We start from the raw sequence: 21,651 nt of genomic DNA on the forward strand, positions 1-21,651 counted from the left end.
CAATGATTAATCTGTTGTATTACACAACCTTGGAGTATTTAGCTTTATCAATGACATGTCCTTGAAAAATGTTTTAGAGATCCTACCAGTCTTTGAAAATATCCCTGTGCCTTGTTTCAGTTCCAGTTTTATGTATATTTTCTGCCTTGCACCCGATTATTCCTTCATCTGATGGATGGCCTTGGGAATCTAATTCTGGTATTGATGGTTTTGGCTGATTGTCTCCCCTTGTAGCTGCTTTCTTCATTATTGTGTAAATTTAGATCATGAGCTCATGTTTAGCTAAACAGCTGACCTTGTAAGAGGCTTAGGTGTGAACGCTCGTAAGTTTCAGCAGAAAGTCGGCAAAGATTTATTTGTGTCCCTCCAATGAGTGGCCCGCAAGGACCCCGTTTTCTACAAGTGTTGGTCCAATACTCCCTCTAGAGGCAGGGGACTCAGACAGGGCTGCTTTGCGGCGCCCGATCTGGGGCAGGGGCAGTGGGCGGCCTGTGGCCCGGGCAGGAGCCTCTCCACGTTTGTCCCAGGGACCCATCTGCCTGCGAACTTCGGTCACCTGGCAGGAAGCTACGATGCCCAGAACTATGCTTAGCTGTGCAGCGCGGTGTACTGCGCGGACACGTTCCACACACACTTCAAGTAAGAGGGCGGCCTGAGTGGAAAGGTGAGAGTTTGGGCAGCTGTGCAGACAAAGAAGGCGCCCTTTGGCCTGGGCCTAAAAACTTGTGACACTCCACTGGGCCTGCCGGTCTCTGAGGGCCCTGCCCTGGGCCCCCTGCTCCCCTGCCCTTTGTTCAGTCACAGCAGACATAGCCACACCCACTCCCTCAGTGAGGGCATTGTTCCAACCTCCCTCAGCCCCGCCCCCTCTCCGCAGGTTACCATGGACTACAGAGGCTGCATTCTGAGGCCAGGGCGTTCCGAGATTGCCAAGGGCAGACATGTTGACCTTAAATGATTTCCTCTTGTGTCAGTGTTGGTAAACTTTAGGAGCTAGGAAATGGTCCACTTGACAGAAATGTTCAAATTTACTGGCATTTCATATATTCTCTGCTCTAACATTGTCCTGACTCTTTCTGTATATTCTTTACTTATGTTTTGGTTTTCTTTAATCAAAGTGTGTCTTTTAAATCTTTTCAAAGAAAATTCTTTGGACTTACTAAATCACCTGAATTTTATACGTTTTCTGTTGTATAAAGTTCTGCTCATATCTTTATTTATCTTTTCTCTATGTTCTCAGGGTTTATTGTTTTCATCTTCTGATGTCAATTAAAACACTTGGTTATTCATTTTAATAAATCTTTTTAGTTATAAAGATTTGAACTTTTGAAGATTCCAGCTTACTTGTACGTGTCTAAGGGTCAGGTCCTCTCCATTGTTGCTGGCCTAAGGCTTAGTTCACCATACAGCAATGTATATATTGACCTATTTTCCCATCGACTTTCTGTGATTCCCTACATCTCACCTTTCTTTGCAGACAAGCCATTTGAAATACCCTTAACTTATTTCACAGCCAATAAGTCTTTGAAATAATGTGTATTTTTTAGAGAAATCTTCTTATATAATTAGGCAGAAAATCTGACCTGGCATAGTTTTCAAAACAGCATAATTTCACTCTTCTCAATGATTAATCTGTTGTATTACACAACCTTGGAGTATTTAGCTTTATCAATGACATGTCCTTGAAAAATGTTTTAGAGATCCTACCAGTCTTTGAAAACATCCTTGTGCCTTGTTTCAGTTCCAGTTTTATGTATATTTTCTGCCTTAAACCCGATTATTCCTACATCTGATGGATGGCCTTGGGAATCTAATTCTGGTATTGATGGTTTTGGCTGATTGTCTCCCCTTGTAGCTGCTTTCTTCATTATTGTGTAAATTTAGATCATGAGCTCATGTTTAGCTAAACAGCTGACCTTGTAAGAGGCTTAGGTGTGAACGCTCGTAAGTTTCAGCAGAGAGTCGGCAAAGATGTATTTGTGTCCCTCCAATGAGTGGCCCGCAAGGACACCGTTTTCTACAAGTGTTGGTCCAATACTCCCTCTAGAGGCAGGGGAGTCAGACAGGGCTGCTTTGCGGCCCCCGATCTGGGGCAGGGGCAGTGGGCGGCCTGTGACGCGGGCAGGAGCCTCTCCGCGTGTGTCCCAGGGACCCATCTGCCTGCGAACTTCGGTCACCTGGCAGGAAGCTACGATGCCCAGACCTATGCTTAGCTGTGCAGCGCGGTATACTGCATGGACACGTTCCACACACACTTCAAGTAAGAGGGCGGCCTGAGTGGAAAGGTGAGAGTTTGGGCAGCTGTGCAGACAAAGAAGGCGCCCTTTGGCCTGGGCCTAAAAGCTTGTGACACTCCACTGGGCCTGCCGGGCTCTGAGGGCCCTGCCCTGGGCCCCCTGCTCCCCTGCCCTTTGTTCACTCACAGCAGAGATGGCCACACCCACTCCCTCAGTGAGGGCAGTGTTCCAACCTCCCTCAGCCCCGCCCCCTCTCCGCAGGTTACCATGGACTACAGAGGCTGCATTCTGAGGCCAGGGCGTTCCGAGAATGCCAAGGGCAGACATGATGACCTTAAATGATTTCCTCTTGTGTCAGTGTTGGTAAACTTTAGGAGCTAGGAAATGGTCCACTTGACAGAAATGTTCAAATTTACTGGCATTTCATATATTCTCTGCTCTAACATTGTCCTGACTCTTTCTGTATATTCTTTACTTATGTTTTGGTTTTCCTTAATCTAAGTGTGTCTTTTAATTCTTTTCAAAGAAGATTCTTTGGACTTACTAAATCACCTGAATTTTATACGTTTTCTGTTGTATTAAGTTCTGCTCATATCTTTATTTATCTTTTTTCTATGTTCTCAGGGTTTATTGTTTTCATCTTCTGATGTCAATTAAAACACTTGGTTATTCATTTTAATAAATCTTTTTACTTATAAAGATTTGAACTTTTGAAGATTCCAGCTTACTTGTACGTGTCTAAGGGTCAGGTTCTCTCCATTGTTGCTGGCCTAAGGCTTAGTTCACCATACAGCAATGTATATATTGACCTATTTTCCCCTCGACTTTCTGTGATTCCCTACATCTCACCTTTCTTTGCAGACAAGCCATTTGAAATACCCTTAACTTATTTCACAGCCAATAAGTCTTTGAAATAATGTGTATTTTTTAGAGAAATCTTCTTATATAATTAGGCAGAAAATCTGACCTGCCATAGTTTTGAAAACAGCATAATTTCACTCTTCTCAATGATTAATCTGTTGTATTAAACAACCTTGGAGTATTTAGCTTTATCAATGACATGTCCTTGAAAAATGTTTTAGAGATCCTACCAGTCTTTGAAAATATCCCTGTGCCTTGTTTCAGTTCCAGTTTTATGTATATTTTCTGCCTTGCACCCGATTATTCCTTCATCTGATGGATGGCCTTGGGAATCTAATTCTGGTATTGATGGTTTTGGCTGATTGTCTCCCCTTGTAGCTGCTTTCTTCATTATTGTGTAAATTTAGATCATGAGCTCATGTTTAGCTAAACAGCTGACCTTGTAAGAGGCTTAGGTGTGAACGCTCGTAAGTTTCAGCAGAAAGTCGGCAAAGATTTATTTGTGTCCCTCCAATGAGTGGCCCGCAAGGACCCCGTTTTCTACAAGTGTTGGTCCAATACTCCCTCTAGAGGCAGGGGACTCAGACAGGGCTGCTTTGCGGCCCCCTATCAGGGGCAGGGGCAATGGGCGGCCTGTGACCCGGGCAGGAGCCTCTCCGCGTGTTTCCCTGGGACCCATCTGCCTGCAAACTTCGGTCACCTGGCAGGAAGCTACGATGCCCAGACCTATGCTTAGCTGTGCAGCGCAGTATACTGCGCGGACATGTTCCACACACACTTCAAGTAAGAGGGCGGCCTGAGTGGAAACGTGAGAGTTTGGGCAGCTGTGCAGACAAAGAAGGCGCCCTTTGGCCTGGGCCTAAAAGCTTGTGATACTCCACTGGGCCTGCCGGGCTCTGAGGGCCCTGCCCTGGGCCCCCTGCTCCCCTGCCCTTTGTTCAGTCACAGCAGAGATGGCCACACCCACTCCCTCAGTGAGGGCAGTGTTCCAACCTCCCTCAGCCCCGCCCCCTCTCCACAGGTTACCATGGACTACAGAGGCTGCATTCTGTGGCCAGGGCGTTCCGAGTATGCCAAGGGCAGACATGATGACCTTAAATGATTTCCTCTTGGGTCAGTGTTGGTAAACTTTAGGAGCTAGGAAATGGTCCACTTTACAGAAATGTTCAAATTTACTGGCATTTCATATATTCTCTGCTCTAACATTGTCCTGACTCTTTCTGTATATTCTTTACTTATGTTTAGGTTTTCCTTAATCAAAGTGTGTCTTTTAATTCTTTTCAAAGAAGATTCTTTGGACTTACTAAATCACCTGAATTTTATACGTTTTCTGTTGTATTAAGTTCTGCTCATATCTTTATTTATCTTTTCTCTATGTTCTCAGGGTTTATTGTTTTCATCTTCTGATGTCAATTAGAACACTTGGTTATTCATTTTAATAAATCTTTTTACTTATAAAGATTTGAACTTTTGAAGATTCCAGCTTACTTGTTCGTGTCTAAGTGTCAGGTCCTCTCCATTGTTGCTGGCCTAAGGCTTAGTTCACCATACAGCAATGTATATATTGACCTATTTTCCCCTCGACTTTCTGTGATTCCCTACATCTCACCTTTCTTTGCAGACAAGCCATTTGAAATACCCTTAACTTATTTCACAGCCAATAAGTCTTTGAAATAATGTGTATTTTTTAGAGAAATCTTCTTATATAATTAGGCAGAAAATCTGACCTGCCATAGTTTTCAAAACAGCATAATTTCACTCTTCTCAATGATTAATCTGTTGTATTACACAACCTTGGAGTATTTAGCTTTATCAATGACATGTCCTTGAAAAATGTTTTAGAGATCCTTCCAGTCTTTGAAAACATCCTTGTGCCTTGTTTCAGTTCCAGTTTTATGTATATTTTCTGCCTTGCACCCGATTATTCCTACATCTGATGGATGGCCTTGGGAATCTAATTCTGGTATTGATGGTTTTGGCTGATTGTCTCCCCTTGTAGCTGCTTTCTTCATTATTGTGTAAATTTAGATCATGAGCTCATGTTTAGCTAAACAGCTGACCTTGTAAGAGGCTTAGGTGTGAACGCTCGTAAGTTTCAGCCGAAAGTCGGCAAAGATTTATTTGTGTCCCTCCAATGAGTGGCCCGCAAGGACCCCGTTTTCTACAAGTGTTGGTCCAATACTCCCTCTAGAGGCAGGGGACTCAGACAGGGCTGCTTTGCGGCCCCCTATCAGGGGCAGGGGCAGTGGGCGGCCTGTGACCCGGGCAGGAGCCTCTCCGCGTGTTTCCCTGGGACCCATCTGCCTGCAAACTTCGGTCACCTGGCAGGAAGCTACGATACCCAGACCTATGCTTAGCTGTGCAGTGCAGTATACTGCGCGGACATGTTCCACACACACTTCAAGTAAGAGGGCGGCCTGAGTGGAAACGTGAGAGTTTGGGCAGCTGTGCAGACAAAGAAGGCGCCCTTTGGCCTGGGCCTAAAAGCTTGTGACACTCCACTGGGCCTGCCGGGCTCTGAGGGCCCTGCCCTGTGCCCCCTGCTCCCCTGCCCTTTGTTAAGTCAGAGCAGAGATGGCCACACAAACTCCCTCAGTGAGGGCAGTGTTCCAACCTCCCTCAGCCCCGCCCCCTCTCCGCAGGTTACCATGGACTACAGAGGCTGCATTCTGAGGCCAGGGCATTCCGAGAATGCCAAGGGCAGACATGATGACCTTAAATGATTTCCTCTTGTGCAGTGTTGGTAAACTTTAGGAGCTAGGAAATGGTCCACTTGACAGAAATGTTCAAATTTACTGGTATTTCATATATTCTCTGCTCTAACATTGTCCTGACTCTTTCTGTATATTCTTTACTTATGTTTTGGTTTTCCTTAATCAAAGTGTGTCTTTTAATTCTTTTCAAAGAAGATTCTTTGGACTTACTAAATCACCTGAATTTTATACGTTTTCTGTTGTATTAAGTTCTGCTCATATCTTTATTTATCTTTTCTCTATGTTCTCAGGGTTTATTGTTTTCATCTTCTGATGTCAATTAAAACACTTGGTTATTCATTTTAATAAATCTTTTTACTTATAAAGATTTGAACTTTTGAAGATTCCAGCTTACTTCTTCGTGTCTAAGGGTCAGGTCCTCTCCATTGTTGCTGGCCTAAGGCTTAGTTCACCATACAGCAATGTATATATTGACCTATTTTCCCCTCGACTTTCTGTGATTCCCTACATCTCACCTTTCTTTGCAGACAAGCCATTTGAAATACCCTTAACTTATTTCACAGCCAAGAAGTCTTTGAAATAATGTGTATTTTTTAGAGAAATCTTCTTATATAATTAGGCAGAAAATCTGACCTGCCATAGTTTTCAAAACAGCATAATTTCACTCTTCTCAATGATTAATCTGTTGTATTACACAACCTTGGAGTATTTAGCTTTATCAATGACATGTCCTTGAAAAATGTTTTAGAGATCCTACCAGTCTTTGAAAACATCCTTGTGCCTTGTTTCAGTTCCAGTTTTATGTATATTTTCTGCCTTGCACCCGATTATTTCTACATCTGATGGATGGCCTTGGGAATCTAATTCTCGTATTGATGGTTTTGGCTGATTGTCTCCCCTTGTAGCTGCTTTCTTCAATATTGTGTAAATTTAGATCATGAGCTCATGTTTAGCTAAACAGCTGACATTGTAAGAGGCTTAGGTGTGAACGCTCGTAAGTTTCAGCAGAAAGTCGGCAAAGATTTATCTGTGTCCCTCCAATGAGTGGCCCGCAAGGACCCCGTTTTCTACAAGTGTTGGTCCAATACTCCCTCTAGAGGCAGGGGACTCAGACAGGGCTGCTTTGCGGCCCCCGATCTGGGGCAGGGGCAGTGGGCGGCCTGTGACCCGGGCATGAGCCTCTCCGCGTGTGTCCCAGGGACCCATCTGCCTGCGAACTTCGGTCACCTGGCAGGAAGCTACGATGCCCAGACCTATGCTTAGCTGTGCAGCGCGGTATACTGCACGGACACGTTCCACACACACTTCAAGTAAGAGGGCGGCCTGAGTGGAAACGTGAGAGTTTGGGCAGCTGTGCAGACAAAGAAGGCGCCCTTTGGCCTGGGCCTAAAAGCTTGTGACACTCCACTGGGCCTGCCGGGCTCTGAGGGCCCTGCCCTGGGCCCCCTGCTCCCCTGCCCTTTATTCACTCACAGCAGAGATGGCCACACCCACTCCCTCAGTGAGGGCAGTGTTCCAACCTCCTTCAGCCCCGCCCCCTCTCCGCAGGTTACCATGGACTACAGAGGCTGCATTCTGAGGCCAGGGCATTCCGAGAATGCCAAGGGCAGACATGATGACTTTAAATGATTTCCTCTTGTGTCAGTGTTGGTAAACTTTAGGAGCTAGGAAATGGTCCACTTTACAGAAATGTTCAAATTTACTGGCATTTCATATATTGTCTGCTCTAACATTGTCCGGACTCTTTCTGTATATTCTTTACTTATGTTTTGGTTTTCCTTAATCAAAGTGTGTCTTTTAAATCTTTTCAAAGAAAATTATTTGGACTTACTAAATCACCTGAATTTTATACGTTTTCTGTTGTATTAAGTTCTGCTCATATCTTTATTTATCTTTTCTCTATGTTCTCAGGGTTTATTGTTTTCATCTTCTGATGTCAATTAAAACACTTGGTTATTCATTTTAATAAATCTTTTTACTTATAAAGATTTGAACTTTTGAAGATTCCAGCTTACTTGTACGTGTCTAAGGGTCAGGTCCTCTCCATTGTTGCTGGCCTAAGGCTTAGTTCACCATACAGCAATGTATATATTGACCTAATTTACCCTCGACTTTCTGTGATTCCCTACATCTCACCTTTCTTTGCAGACAAGCCATTTGAAATACCCTTAACTTATTTCACAGCCAATAAGTCTTTGAAATAATGTGTATTTTTTAGAGAAATCTTCTTATATAATTAGGCAGAAAATCTGACCTGCCATAGTTTTCAAAACAGCATAATTTCACTCTTCTCAATGATTAATCTGTTGTATTACACAACCTTGGAGTATTTAGCTTTATCAATGACATGTCCTTGAAAAATGTTTTAGAGATCCTTCCAGTCTTTGAAAACATCCTTGTGCCTTGTTTCAGTTCCAGGTTTATGTATATTTTCTGCCTTGCACCCGATTATTCCTACATCTGATGGATGGCCTTGGGAATCTAATTCTGGTATTGATGGTTTTGGCTGATTGTCTCCCCTTGTAGCTGCTTTTTCAATATTGTGTAAATTTAGATCATGAGCTCATGTTTAGCTAAACAGCTGACCTTGTAAGAGGCTTAGGTGTGAACGCTCGTAAGTTTCAGCAGAAAGTCGGCAAAGATGTATTTGTGTCCCTCCAATGAGTGGCCCGCAAGGACCCCGTTTTCTACAAGTGTTGGTCCAATACTCCCTCTAGAGGCAGGGGACTCAGACAGGGCTGCTTTGCGGCCCCCGATCTGGAGCAGGGGCCGTGGGCGGCCTGTGACCCGGGCAGGAGCCCCTCCACGTGTGTCCCAGGGACCCATCTGCCTGCAAACTTCGGTCACCTGGCAGGAAGCTACGATGCCCAAACCTATGCTTAGCTGTGCAGCGCGGTGTACTGCGCGGACACGTTCCACACACACTTCAAGTAAGAGGGCGGCTTGAGTGGAAAGGTGAGAGTTTGGGCAGCTGTGCAGACAAAGAAGGCGCCCTTTGGCCTGGGCCTAAAAGCTTGTGACAATCCACTGGGCCTGCCGGGCTCTGAGGGCCCTGCCCTGGGCCCCCTTCTCCCCTGCCCTTTATTCAGTCACAGCAGAGATGGCCACACCCACTCCCTCAGTGAGGGCAGTGTTCCAACCTCCCTCAGCCCCGCCCCCTCTCCGCAGGTTACCATGGACTACAGAGGCTGCATTCTGAGGCCAGGGCGTTCCGAGAATGCCAAGGGCAGACATGATGACCTTAAATGATTTCCTCTTGTGTCAGTGTTGGTAAACTTTAGGAGCTAGGAAATGGTCCACTTGACAGAAATGTTCAAATTTACTGGCATTTCATATATTCTCTGCTCTAACATTGTCCTGACTCTTTCTGTATATTCTTTACTTATGTTTTGGTTTTCCTTAATCAAAGTGTGTCTTTTAATTCTTTTCAAAGAAGATTCTTTGGACTTACTAAAGCACCTGAATTTTATACGTTTTCTGTTGTATTAAGTTCTGCTCATATCTTTATTTATCTTTTCTCTATGTTCTCAGGGTTTATTGTTTTCATCTTCTGATGTCAATTAAAACACTTGGTTATTCATTTTAATAAATCTTTTTACTTATAAAGATTTGAACTTTTGAAGATTCCAGCTTACTTGTACGTGTCTAAGGGTCAGGTCCTCTCCATTGTTGCTGGCCTAAGGCTTAGTTCACCATACAGCAATGTATATATTGACCTAATTTCCCCTCGACTTTCTGTGATTCCCTACATCTCACCTTTCTTTGCAGACAAGCCATTACAAATACCCTTAACTTATTTCACAGCCAATAAGTCTTTGAAATAATGTGTATTTTTTAGAGAAATCTTCTTATATAATTAGGCAGAAAATCTGACCTGCCATAGTTTTCAAAACAGCATAATTTCACTCTTCTCAATGATTAATCTGTTGTATTACACAACCTTGGAGTATTTAGCTTTATCAATGACATGTCCTTGAAAAATGTTTTAGAGATCCTTCCAGTCTTTGAAAACATCCTTGTGCCTTGTTTCAGTTCCAGTTTGATGTATATTTTCTGCCTTGCACCCGATTATTCCTACATCTGATGGATGGCCTTGGGAATCTAATTCTGGTATTGATGGTTTTGGCTGATTGTCTCCCCTTGTAGCTGCTTTCCTCAATATTGTGTAAATTTAGATCATGAGCTCATGTTTAGCTAAACAGCTGACCTTGTAAGAGGCTTAGGTGTGAACGCTCGTAAGTTTCAGCAGAAAGTCGGCAAAGATTTATTTGTGTCCCTCCAATGAGTGGCCCGCAAGGACCCCGTTTTCTACAAGTGTTGGTCCAATACTCCCTCTAGAGGCAGGGGACTCAGACAGGGCTGCTTTGCGGCTCCCGATCTGGGGCAGGGGCTCTGTGCGGCCTGTGACCCGGGCAGGAGCCTCTCCGCGTGTGTCCCAGGGACCCATCTGCCTGCGAACTTCGGTCACCTGGCAGGAAGCTACGATGCCCAGACGTATGCTTAGCTGTGGAGCGCGGTATACTGCACGGACACGTTCCACACACACTTCAATAAGAGGGCGGCCTGAGTGGAAAGGTGAGAGTTTGGGCAGCTGTGCAGACAAAGAAGGTGCCCTTTGGCCTGGGCCTAAAAGCTTGTGACACTCCACTGGGCCTGCCGGGCTCTGAGGGCCCTGCCCTGGGCCCCCTGCTCCCCTGCCCTTTGTTAAGTCAGAGCAGAGATGGCCACACAAACTCCCTCAGTGAGGGCAGTGTTCCAACCTCCCTCAGCCCCGCCCCCTCTCCGCAGGTTACCATGGACTACAGAGGCTGCATTCTGAGGCCAGGGCATTCCGAGAATGCCAAGGGCAGACATGATGACCTTAAATGATTTCCTCTTGTGCAGTGTTGGTAAACTTTAGGAGCTAGGAAATGGTCCACTTGACAGAAATGTTCAAATTTACTGGTATTTCATATATTCTCTGCTCTAACATTGTCCTGACTCTTTCTGTATATTCTTTACTTATGTTTTGGTTTTCCTTAATCAAAGTGTGTCTTTTAATTCTTTTCAAAGAAGATTCTTTGGACTTACTAAATCACCTGAATTTTATACGTTTTCTGTTGTATTAAGTTCTGCTCATATCTTTATTTATCTTTTCTCTATGTTCTCAGGGTTTATTGTTTTCATCTTCTGATGTCAATTAAAACACTTGGTTATTCATTTTAATAAATCTTTTTACTTATAAAGATTTGAACTTTTGAAGATTCCAGCTTACTTCTTCGTGTCTAAGGGTCAGGTCCTCTCCATTGTTGCTGGCCTAAGGCTTAGTTCACCATACAGCAATGTATATATTGACCTATTTTCCCCTCGACTTTCTGTGATTCCCTACATCTCACCTTTCTTTGCAGACAAGCCATTTGAAATACCCTTAACTTATTTCACAGCCAAGAAGTCTTTGAAATAATGTGTATTTTTTAGAGAAATCTTCTTATATAATTAGGCAGAAAATCTGACCTGCCATAGTTTTCAAAACAGCATAATTTCACTCTTCTCAATGATTAATCTGTTGTATTACACAACCTTGGAGTATTTAGCTTTATCAATGACATGTCCTTGAAAAATGTTTTAGAGATCCTACCAGTCTTTGAAAACATCCTTGTGCCTTGTTTCAGTTCCAGTTTTATGTATATTTTCTGCCTTGCACCCGATTATTTCTACATCTGATGGATGGCCTTGGGAATCTAATTCTCGTATTGATGGTTTTGGCTGATTGTCTCCCCTTGTAGCTGCTTTCTTCAATATTGTGTAAATTTAGATCATGAGCTCATGTTTAGCTAAACAGCTGACATTGTAAGAGGCTTAGGTGTGAACGCTCGTAAGTTTCAGCAGAAAGTCGGCAAAGATTTATCTGTGTCCCTCCAATGAGTGGCCCGCAAGGACCCCGTTTTCTACAAGTGTTGGTCCAATACTCCCTCTAGAGGCAGGGGACTCAGACAGGGCTGCTTTGCGGCCCCCGATCTGGGGCAGGGGCAGTGGGCGGCCTGTGACCCGGGCATGAGCCTCTCCGCGTGTGTCCCAGGGACCCATCTGCCTGCGAACTTCGGTCACCTGGCAGGAAGCTACGATGCCCAGACCTATGCTTAGCTGTGCAGCGCGGTATACTGCACGGACACGTTCCACACACACTTCAAGTAAGAGGGCGGCCTGAGTGGAAACGTGAGAGTTTGGGCAGCTGTGCAGACAAAGAAGGCGCCCTTTGGCCTGGGCCTAAAAGCTTGTGACACTCCACTGGGCCTGCCGGGCTCTGAGGGCCCTGCCCTGGGCCCCCTGCTCCCCTGCCCTTTATTCACTCACAGCAGAGATGGCCACACCCACTCCCTCAGTGAGGGCAGTGTTCCAACCTCCTTCAGCCCCGCCCCCTCTCCGCAGGTTACCATGGACTACAGAGGCTGCATTCTGAGGCCAGGGCATTCCGAGAATGCCAAGGGCAGACATGATGACTTTAAATGATTTCCTCTTGTGTCAGTGTTGGTAAACTTTAGGAGCTAGGAAATGGTCCACTTTACAGAAATGTTCAAATTTACTGGCATTTCATATATTGTCTGCTCTAACATTGTCCGGACTCTTTCTGTATATTCTTTACTTATGTTTTGGTTTTCCTTAATCAAAGTGTGTCTTTTAAATCTTTTCAAAGAAAATTATTTGGACTTACTAAATCACCTGAATTTTATACGTTTTCTGTTGTATTAAGTTCTGCTCATATCTTTATTTATCTTTTCTCTATGTTCTCAGGGTTTATTGTTTTCATCTTCTGATGTCAATTAAAACACTTGGTTATTCATTTTAATAAATCTTTTTACTTATAAAGATTTGAACTTTTGAAGATTCCAGCTTACTTGTACGTGTCTAAGGGTCAGGTCCTCTCCATTGTTGCTGGCCTAAGGCTTAGTTCACCATACAGCAATGTATATATTGACCTAATTTACCCTCGACTTTCTGTGATTCCCTACATCTCACCTTTCTTTGCAGACAAGCCATTTGAAATACCCTTAACTTATTTCACAGCCAATAAGTCTTTGAAATAATGTGTATTTTTTAGAGAAATCTTCTTATATAATTAGGCAGAAAATCTGACCTGCCATAGTTTTCAAAACAGCATAATTTCACTCTTCTCAATGATTAATCTGTTGTATTACACAACCTTGGAGTATTTAGCTTTATCAATGACATGTCCTTGAAAAATGTTTTAGAGATCCTTCCAGTCTTTGAAAACATCCTTGTGCCTTGTTTCAGTTCCAGGTTTATGTATATTTTCTGCCTTGCACCCGATTATTCCTACATCTGATGGATGGCCTTGGGAATCTAATTCTGGTATTGATGGTTTTGGCTGATTGTCTCCCCTTGTAGCTGCTTTTTCAATATTGTGTAAATTTAGATCATGAGCTCATGTTTAGCTAAACAGCTGACCTTGTAAGAGGCTTAGGTGTGAACGCTCGTAAGTTTCAGCAGAAAGTCGGCAAAGATGTATTTGTGTCCCTCCAATGAGTGGCCCGCAAGGACCCCGTTTTCTACAAGTGTTGGTCCAATACTCCCTCTAGAGGCAGGGGACTCAGACAGGGCTGCTTTGCGGCCCCCGATCTGGAGCAGGGGCCGTGGGCGGCCTGTGACCCGGGCAGGAGCCCCTCCACGTGTGTCCCAGGGACCCATCTGCCTGCAAACTTCGGTCACCTGGCAGGAAGCTACGATGCCCAAACCTATGCTTAGCTGTGCAGCGCGGTGTACTGCGCGGACACGTTCCACACACACTTCAAGTAAGAGGGCGGCTTGAGTGGAAAGGTGAGAGTTTGGGCAGCTGTGCAGACAAAGAAGGCGCCCTTTGGCCTGGGCCTAAAAGCTTGTGACACTCCACTGGGCCTGCCGGGCTCTGAGGGCCCTGCCCTGGGCCCCCTTCTCCCCTGCCCTTTATTCAGTCACAGCAGAGATGGCCACACCCACTCCCTCAGTGAGGGCAGTGTTCCAACCTCCCTCAGCCCCGCCCCCTCTCCGCAGGTTACCATGGACTACAGAGGCTGCATTCTGAGGCCAGGGCGTTCCGAGAATGCCAAGGGCAGACATGATGACCTTAAATGATTTCCTCTTGTGTCAGTGTTGGTAAACTTTAGGAGCTAGGAAATGGTCCACTTGACAGAAATGTTCAAATTTACTGGCATTTCATATATTCTCTGCTCTAACATTGTCCTGACTCTTTCTGTATATTCTTTACTTATGTTTTGGTTTTCCTTAATCAAAGTGTGTCTTTTAATTCTTTTCAAAGAAGATTCTTTGGACTTACTAAAGCACCTGAATTTTATACGTTTTCTGTTGTATTAAGTTCTGCTCATATCTTTATTTATCTTTTCTCTATGTTCTCAGGGTTTATTGTTTTCATCTTCTGATGTCAATTAAAACACTTGGTTATTCATTTTAATAAATCTTTTTACTTATAAAGATTTGAACTTTTGAAGATTCCAGCTTACTTGTACGTGTCTAAGGGTCAGGTCCTCTCCATTGTTGCTGGCCTAAGGCTTAGTTCACCATACAGCAATGTATATATTGACCTAATTTCCCCTCGACTTTCTGTGATTCCCTACATCTCACCTTTCTTTGCAGACAAGCCATTACAAATACCCTTAACTTATTTCACAGCCAATAAGTCTTTGAAATAATGTGTATTTTTTAGAGAAATCTTCTTATATAATTAGGCAGAAAATCTGACCTGCCATAGTTTTCAAAACAGCATAATTTCACTCTTCTCAATGATTAATCTGTTGTATTACACAACCTTGGAGTATTTAGCTTTATCAATGACATGTCCTTGAAAAATGTTTTAGAGATCCTTCCAGTCTTTGAAAACATCCTTGTGCCTTGTTTCAGTTCCAGTTTGATGTATATTTTCTGCCTTGCACCCGATTATTCCTACATCTGATGGATGGCCTTGGGAATCTAATTCTGGTATTGATGGTTTTGGCTGATTGTCTCCCCTTGTAGCTGCTTTCCTCAATATTGTGTAAATTTAGATCATGAGCTCATGTTTAGCTAAACAGCTGACCTTGTAAGAGGCTTAGGTGTGAACGCTCGTAAGTTTCAGCAGAAAGTCGGCAAAGATTTATTTGTGTCCCTCCAATGAGTGGCCCGCAAGGACCCCGTTTTCTACAAGTGTTGGTCCAATACTCCCTCTAGAGGCAGGGGACTCAGACAGGGCTGCTTTGCGGCTCCCGATCTGGGGCAGGGGCTCTGTGCGGCCTGTGACCCGGGCAGGAGCCTCTCCGCGTGTGTCCCAGGGACCCATCTGCCTGCGAACTTCGGTCACCTGGCAGGAAGCTACGATGCCCAGACGTATGCTTAGCTGTGCAGCGCGGTATACTGCACGGACACGTTCCACACACACTTCAATAAGAGGGCGGCCTGAGTGGAAAGGTGAGAGTTTGGGCAGCTGTGCAGACAAAGAAGGTGCCCTTTGGCCTGGGCCTAAAAGCTTGTGACACTCCACTGGGCCTGCCGGGCTCTGAGGGCCCTGCCCTGGGCCCCCTGCTCCCCTGCCCTTTGTTCAGTCACAGCAGAGATGGCCACACCCACTCCCTCAGTGAGGGCAGTGTTCCAACCTCCCTCATCCCCGCCCCCTCTCCGCAGGTTACCATGGACTACAGAGGCTGCATTCTGAGGCCAGGGCGTTCCGAGGACGCCAAGGGCAGACATGAAGACCTTAAATGATTTCCTCTTGTGTCAGTGTTGGTAAACTTTAGGAGCTAGGAAATGGTCCACTTGACAGAAATGTTCAAATTTACTGGCATTTCATATATTCTCTGCTCTAACATTGTCCTGACTCTTTCTGTATATTCTTTACTTATGTTTTGGTTTTCCTTAATCAAAGTGTGTCTTTTAAATCTTTTCAAAGAAAATTCTTTGGACTTACTAAATCACCTGAATTTTATACGTTTTCTGTTGTATTAAGTTCTGCTCATATCTTTATTTATCTTTTCTCTATGTTCTCAGGGTTTATTGTTTTCATCTTCTGATGTCAATTAAAACACTTGGTTATTCATTTTAATAAATCTTTTTACTTATAAAGATTTGAACTTTTGAAGATTCCAGCTTACTTGTACGTGTCTAAGGGTCAGGTCCTCTCCATTGTTGCTGGCCTAAGGCTTAGTTCACCATACAGCAATGTATATATTGACCTAATTTCCCCTCGACTTTCTGTGATTCCCTACATCTCACCTTTCTTTGCAGACAAGCCATTACAAATACCCTTAACTTATTTCACAGCCAATAAGTCTTTGAAATAATGTGTATTTTTTAGAGAAATCTTCTTATATAATTAGGCAGAAAATCTGACCTGCCATAGTTTTCAAAACAGCATAATTTCACTCTTCTCAATGATTAATCTGTTGTATTACACAACCTTGGAGTATTTAGCTTTATCAATGACATGTCCTTGAAAAATGTTTTAGAGATCCTTCCAGTCTTTGAAAACATCCTTGTGCCTTGTTTCAGTTCCAGTTTGATGTATATTTTCTGCCTTGCACCCGATTATTCCTACATCTGATGGATGGCCTTGGGAATCTAATTCTGGTATTGATGGTTTTGGCTGATTGTCTCCCCTTGTAGCTGCTTTCCTCAATATTGTGTAAATTTAGATCATGAGCTCAAGTTTAGCTAAACAGCTGACCTTGTAAGAGGCTTAGGTGTGAACGCTCGTAAGTTTCAGCAGAAAGTCGGCAAAGATTTATTTGTGTCCCTCCAATGAGTGGCCCGCAAGCACCCCGTTTTCTACAAGTGTTGGTCCAATACTCCCTCTAGAGGCAGGGGACTCAGACAGGGCTGCTTTGCGGGCCCCGATCTGGGGCAGGGGCAGTGGGCGGCCTGTGACCCGGGCAGGAGCCCCTCCGCGTGTGTCCCAGGGACCCATCTGCCTGCAAACTTCGGTAACCTGGCAGGAAGCTACGATGCCCAGAACTATGCTTAGCTGTGCAGCGCGGTGTACTGCGCGGACACGTTCCACACACACTTCAAGTAAGAGGGCGGCCTGAGTGGAAAGGTGAGTGTTTGGGCAGCTGTGCAGACAAAGAAGGCGCCCTTTGGCCTGGGCCTAAAAGCTTGTGACACTCCACTGGGCCTGCCGGGCTCTGAGGGCCCTGCCCTGGGCCCCCTGCTCCCCTGCCCTTTATTCACTCACAGCAGAGATGGCCACACCCACTCCCTCAGTGAGGGCAGTGTTCCAACCTCCTTCAGCCCCGCCCCCTCTCCGCAGGTTACCATGGACTACAGAGGCTGCATTCTGAGGCCAGGGCATTCCGAGAATGCCAAGGGCAGACATGATGACTTTAAATGATTTCCTCTTGTGTCAGTGTTGGTAAACTTTAGGAGCTAGGAAATGGTCCACTTTACAGAAATGTTCAAATTTACTGGCATTTCATATATTGTCTGCTCTAACATTGTCCGGACTCTTTCTGTATATTCTTTACTTATGTTTTGGTTTTCCTTAATCAAAGTGTGTCTTTTAAATCTTTTCAAAGAAAATTATTTGGACTTACTAAATCACCTGAATTTTATACGTTTTCTGTTGTATTAAGTTCTGCTCATATCTTTATTTATCTTTTCTCTATGTTCTCAGGGTTTATTGTTTTCATCTTCTGATGTCAATTAAAACACTTGGTTATTCATTTTAATAAATCTTTTTACTTATAAAGATTTGAACTTTTGAAGATTCCAGCTTACTTGTACGTGTCTAAGGGTCAGGTCCTCTCCATTGTTGCTGGCCTAAGGCTTAGTTCACCATACAGCAATGTATATATTGACCTAATTTACCCTCGACTTTCTGTGATTCCCTACATCTCACCTTTCTTTGCAGACAAGCCATTTGAAATACCCTTAACTTATTTCACAGCCAATAAGTCTTTGAAATAATGTGTATTTTTTAGAGAAATCTTCTTATATAATTAGGCAGAAAATCTGACCTGCCATAGTTTTCAAAACAGCATAATTTCACTCTTCTCAATGATTAATCTGTTGTATTACACAACCTTGGAGTATTTAGCTTTATCAATGACATGTCCTTGAAAAATGTTTTAGAGATCCTTCCAGTCTTTGAAAACATCCTTGTGCCTTGTTTCAGTTCCAGGTTTATGTATATTTTCTGCCTTGCACCCGATTATTCCTACATCTGATGGATGGCCTTGGGAATCTAATTCTGGTATTGATGGTTTTGGCTGATTGTCTCCCCTTGTAGCTGCTTTTTCAATATTGTGTAAATTTAGATCATGAGCTCATGTTTAGCTAAACAGCTGACCTTGTAAGAGGCTTAGGTGTGAACGCTCGTAAGTTTCAGCAGAAAGTCGGCAAAGATGTATTTGTGTCCCTCCAATGAGTGGCCCGCAAGGACCCCGTTTTCTACAAGTGTTGGTCCAATACTCCCTCTAGAGGCAGGGGACTCAGACAGGGCTGCTTTGCGGCCCCCGATCTGGAGCAGGGGCCGTGGGCGGCCTGTGACCCGGGCAGGAGCCCCTCCACGTGTGTCCCAGGGACCCATCTGCCTGCAAACTTCGGTCACCTGGCAGGAAGCTACGATGCCCAAACCTATGCTTAGCTGTGCAGCGCGGTGTACTGCGCGGACACGTTCCACACACACTTCAAGTAAGAGGGCGGCTTGAGTGGAAAGGTGAGAGTTTGGGCAGCTGTGCAGACAAAGAAGGCGCCCTTTGGCCTGGGCCTAAAAGCTTGTGACAATCCACTGGGCCTGCCGGGCTCTGAGGGCCCTGCCCTGGGCCCCCTTCTCCCCTGCCCTTTATTCAGTCACAGCAGAGATGGCCACACCCACTCCCTCAGTGAGGGCAGTGTTCCAACCTCCCTCAGCCCCGCCCCCTCTCCGCAGGTTACCATGGACTACAGAGGCTGCATTCTGAGGCCAGGGCGTTCCGAGAATGCCAAGGGCAGACATGATGACCTTAAATGATTTCCTCTTGTGTCAGTGTTGGTAAACTTTAGGAGCTAGGAAATGGTCCACTTGACAGAAATGTTCAAATTTACTGGCATTTCATATATTCTCTTCTCTAACATTGTCCTGACTCTTTCTGTATATTCTTTACTTATGTTTTGGTTTTCCTTAATCAAAGTGTGTCTTTTAAATCTTTTCAAAGAAAATTCTTTGGACTTACTAAATCACCTGAATTTTATACGTTTTCTGTTGTATTAAGTTCTGCTCATATCTTTATTTATCTTTTCTCTATGTTCTCAGGGTTTATTGTTTTCATCTTCTGATGTCAATTAAAACACTTGGTTATTCATTTTAATAAATCTTTTTACTTATAAAGATTTGAATTTTTGAAGATTCCAGCTTACTTGTACGTGTCAAATGGTCAGGTCCTCTCCATTGTTGCTGGCTTAAAGCTTAGTTCACCATACAGCAATGTATATATTGACCTATTTTCCCCTCGACTTTCTGTGATTCCCTACATCTCACCTTTCTTTGCAGACAAGCCATTTGAAATACCCTTAACTTATTTCACAGCCAATAAGTCTTTGAAATAATGTGTATTTTTTACAGAAATCTTCTTATATAATTAGGCAGAAAATCTGACCTGCCATAGTTTTCAAAACAGCATAATTTCACTCTTCTCAATGATTAATCTGTTATATTACACAACCTTGGAGTATTTAGCTTTATCAATGACATGTCCTTGAAAAATGTTTTAGAGATCCTACCAGTCTTTGAAAACATCCTTGTGCCTTGTTTCAGTTCCAGTTTTATGAATATTTTCTGCCTTGCACCCGATTATTCCTACATCTGATGGATGGCCTTGGGAATCTAATTCTGGTATTGATGGTTTTGGCTGATTGTCTCCCCTTGTAGCTGCTTTCTTCAATATTGTGTAAATTTAGATCATGAGCTCATGTTTAGCTAAACAGCTGACCTTGTAAGAGTCTTAGGTGTGAACGCTCGTAAGTTTCAGCAGAAAGTCGGCAAAGATTTATTTGTGTCCCTCCAATGAGTGGCCCGCAAGGACCCCGTTTTCTACAAGTGTTGGTCCAATACTCCCTCTAGAGGCAGGGGACTCAGAGAGGGCTGCTTTGCCACTCCCGATCTGGGGCAGCGGCAGTGTGCGGCCTGTGACCCGGGCAGGAGCCTCTCCGCGTGTGTCCCAGGGACCCATCTGCCTGCGAACTTCGGTCACCTGGCAGGAAGCTACGATGCCCAGACGTATGCTTAGCTGTGCAGCGCAGTATACTGCACGGACACGTTCCACACACACTTCAAGTAAGAGGGCGGCCTGAGTGGAAAGGTGAGAGTTTGGGCAGCTGTGCAGACAAAGAAGGCGCCCTTTGGCCTGGGCCTAAAAACTTGTGACACTCCACTGGGCCTGCCGGGCTCTGAGGGCCCTGCCCTGGGCCCCCTGCTCCCCTGCCCTTTGTTCAGTCAGAGCAGAGATGGCCACACCCACTCCCTCAGTGAGGGCAGTGTTCCAACCTCCCTCAGCCCCGCCCCCTCTCCGCAGGTTACCATGGACTACAGAGGCTGCATTCTGAGGCCAGGGCGTTCCGAGAATGCCAAGGGCAGACATGATGACCTTAAATGATTTCCTCTTGTGTCAGTGTTGGTAAACTTTAGGAGCTAGGAAATGGTCCACTTGACAGAAATGTTCAAATTTACTGGCATTTCATATATTCTCTGCTCTAACATTGTCCTGACTCTTTCTGTATATTCTTTACTTATGTTTTGGTTTTCCTTAATCAAAGTGTGTCTTTTAAATCTTTTCAAAGAAAATTCTTTGGACTTACTAAATCACCTGAATTTTATTCGTTTTCTGTTGTATTAAGTTCTGCTCATATCTTTATTTATCTTTTCTCTATGTTGTCAGGGTTTATTGTTTTCATCTTCTGATGTCAATTAAAACACTTGGTTATTCATTTTAATAAATCTTTTTACTTATAAAGTTTTGAACTTTTGAAGATTCCAGCTTACTTGTACGTGTCTAAGGGTCAGGTCCTCTCCATTGTTGCTGACCTAAGGCTTAGTTCACCATACAGCAATGTATATATTGACCTATTTTCCCCTCGACTTTCTGTGATTCCCTACATCTCACCTTTCTTTGCAGACAAGCCATTTGAAATACCCTTAACTTATTTCACATCCAATAAGTCTTTGAAATAATGTGTATTTTTTTAGAGAAATCTTCTTATATAATTAGGCAGAAAATCTGACCTGGCATAGTTTTCAAAACAGCATAATTTCACTCTTCTCAATGATTAATCTGTTGTATTACACAACCTTGGAGTATTTAGCTTTATCAATGACATGTCCTTGAAAAATGTTTTAGAGATCCTACCAGTCTTTAAAAACATCCTTGTGCCTTGTTTCAGTTCCAGTTTTATGTATATTTTCTGCCTTACACCCGATTATTCCTACATCTGATGGATGGCCTTGGGAATCTAATTCTGGTATTGATGGTTTTGGCTGATTGTCTCCCCTTGTAGCTGCTTTCTTCATTATTGTGTAAATTTAGATCATGAGCTCATGTTTAGCTAAACAGCTGACCTTGTAAGAGGCTTAGGTGTGAACGCTCGTAAGTTTCAGCAGAGAGTCGGCAAAGATGTATTTGTGTCCCTCCAATGAGTGGCCCGCAAGGACCCCGTTTTCTACAAGTGTTGGTCCAATACTCCCTCTAGAGGCAGGGGACTCAGACAGGGCTGCTTTGCGGCCCCCGATCTGGGGCAGGGGCAGTGGACGGCCTGTGACCCGGGCAGGAGCCCCTCCGCGTGTGTCCCAGGGGCCCATCTGCCTGCAAATTTCTGTCACCTGGCAGGAAGCTACGATGCCCAGAACT

Source organism: Mesoplodon mirus (genome assembly GCF_964341445.2).
Source record: "Mesoplodon mirus genome assembly, chromosome: 1".
NCBI lineage: Eukaryota > Metazoa > Chordata > Mammalia > Artiodactyla > Ziphiidae > Mesoplodon > Mesoplodon mirus.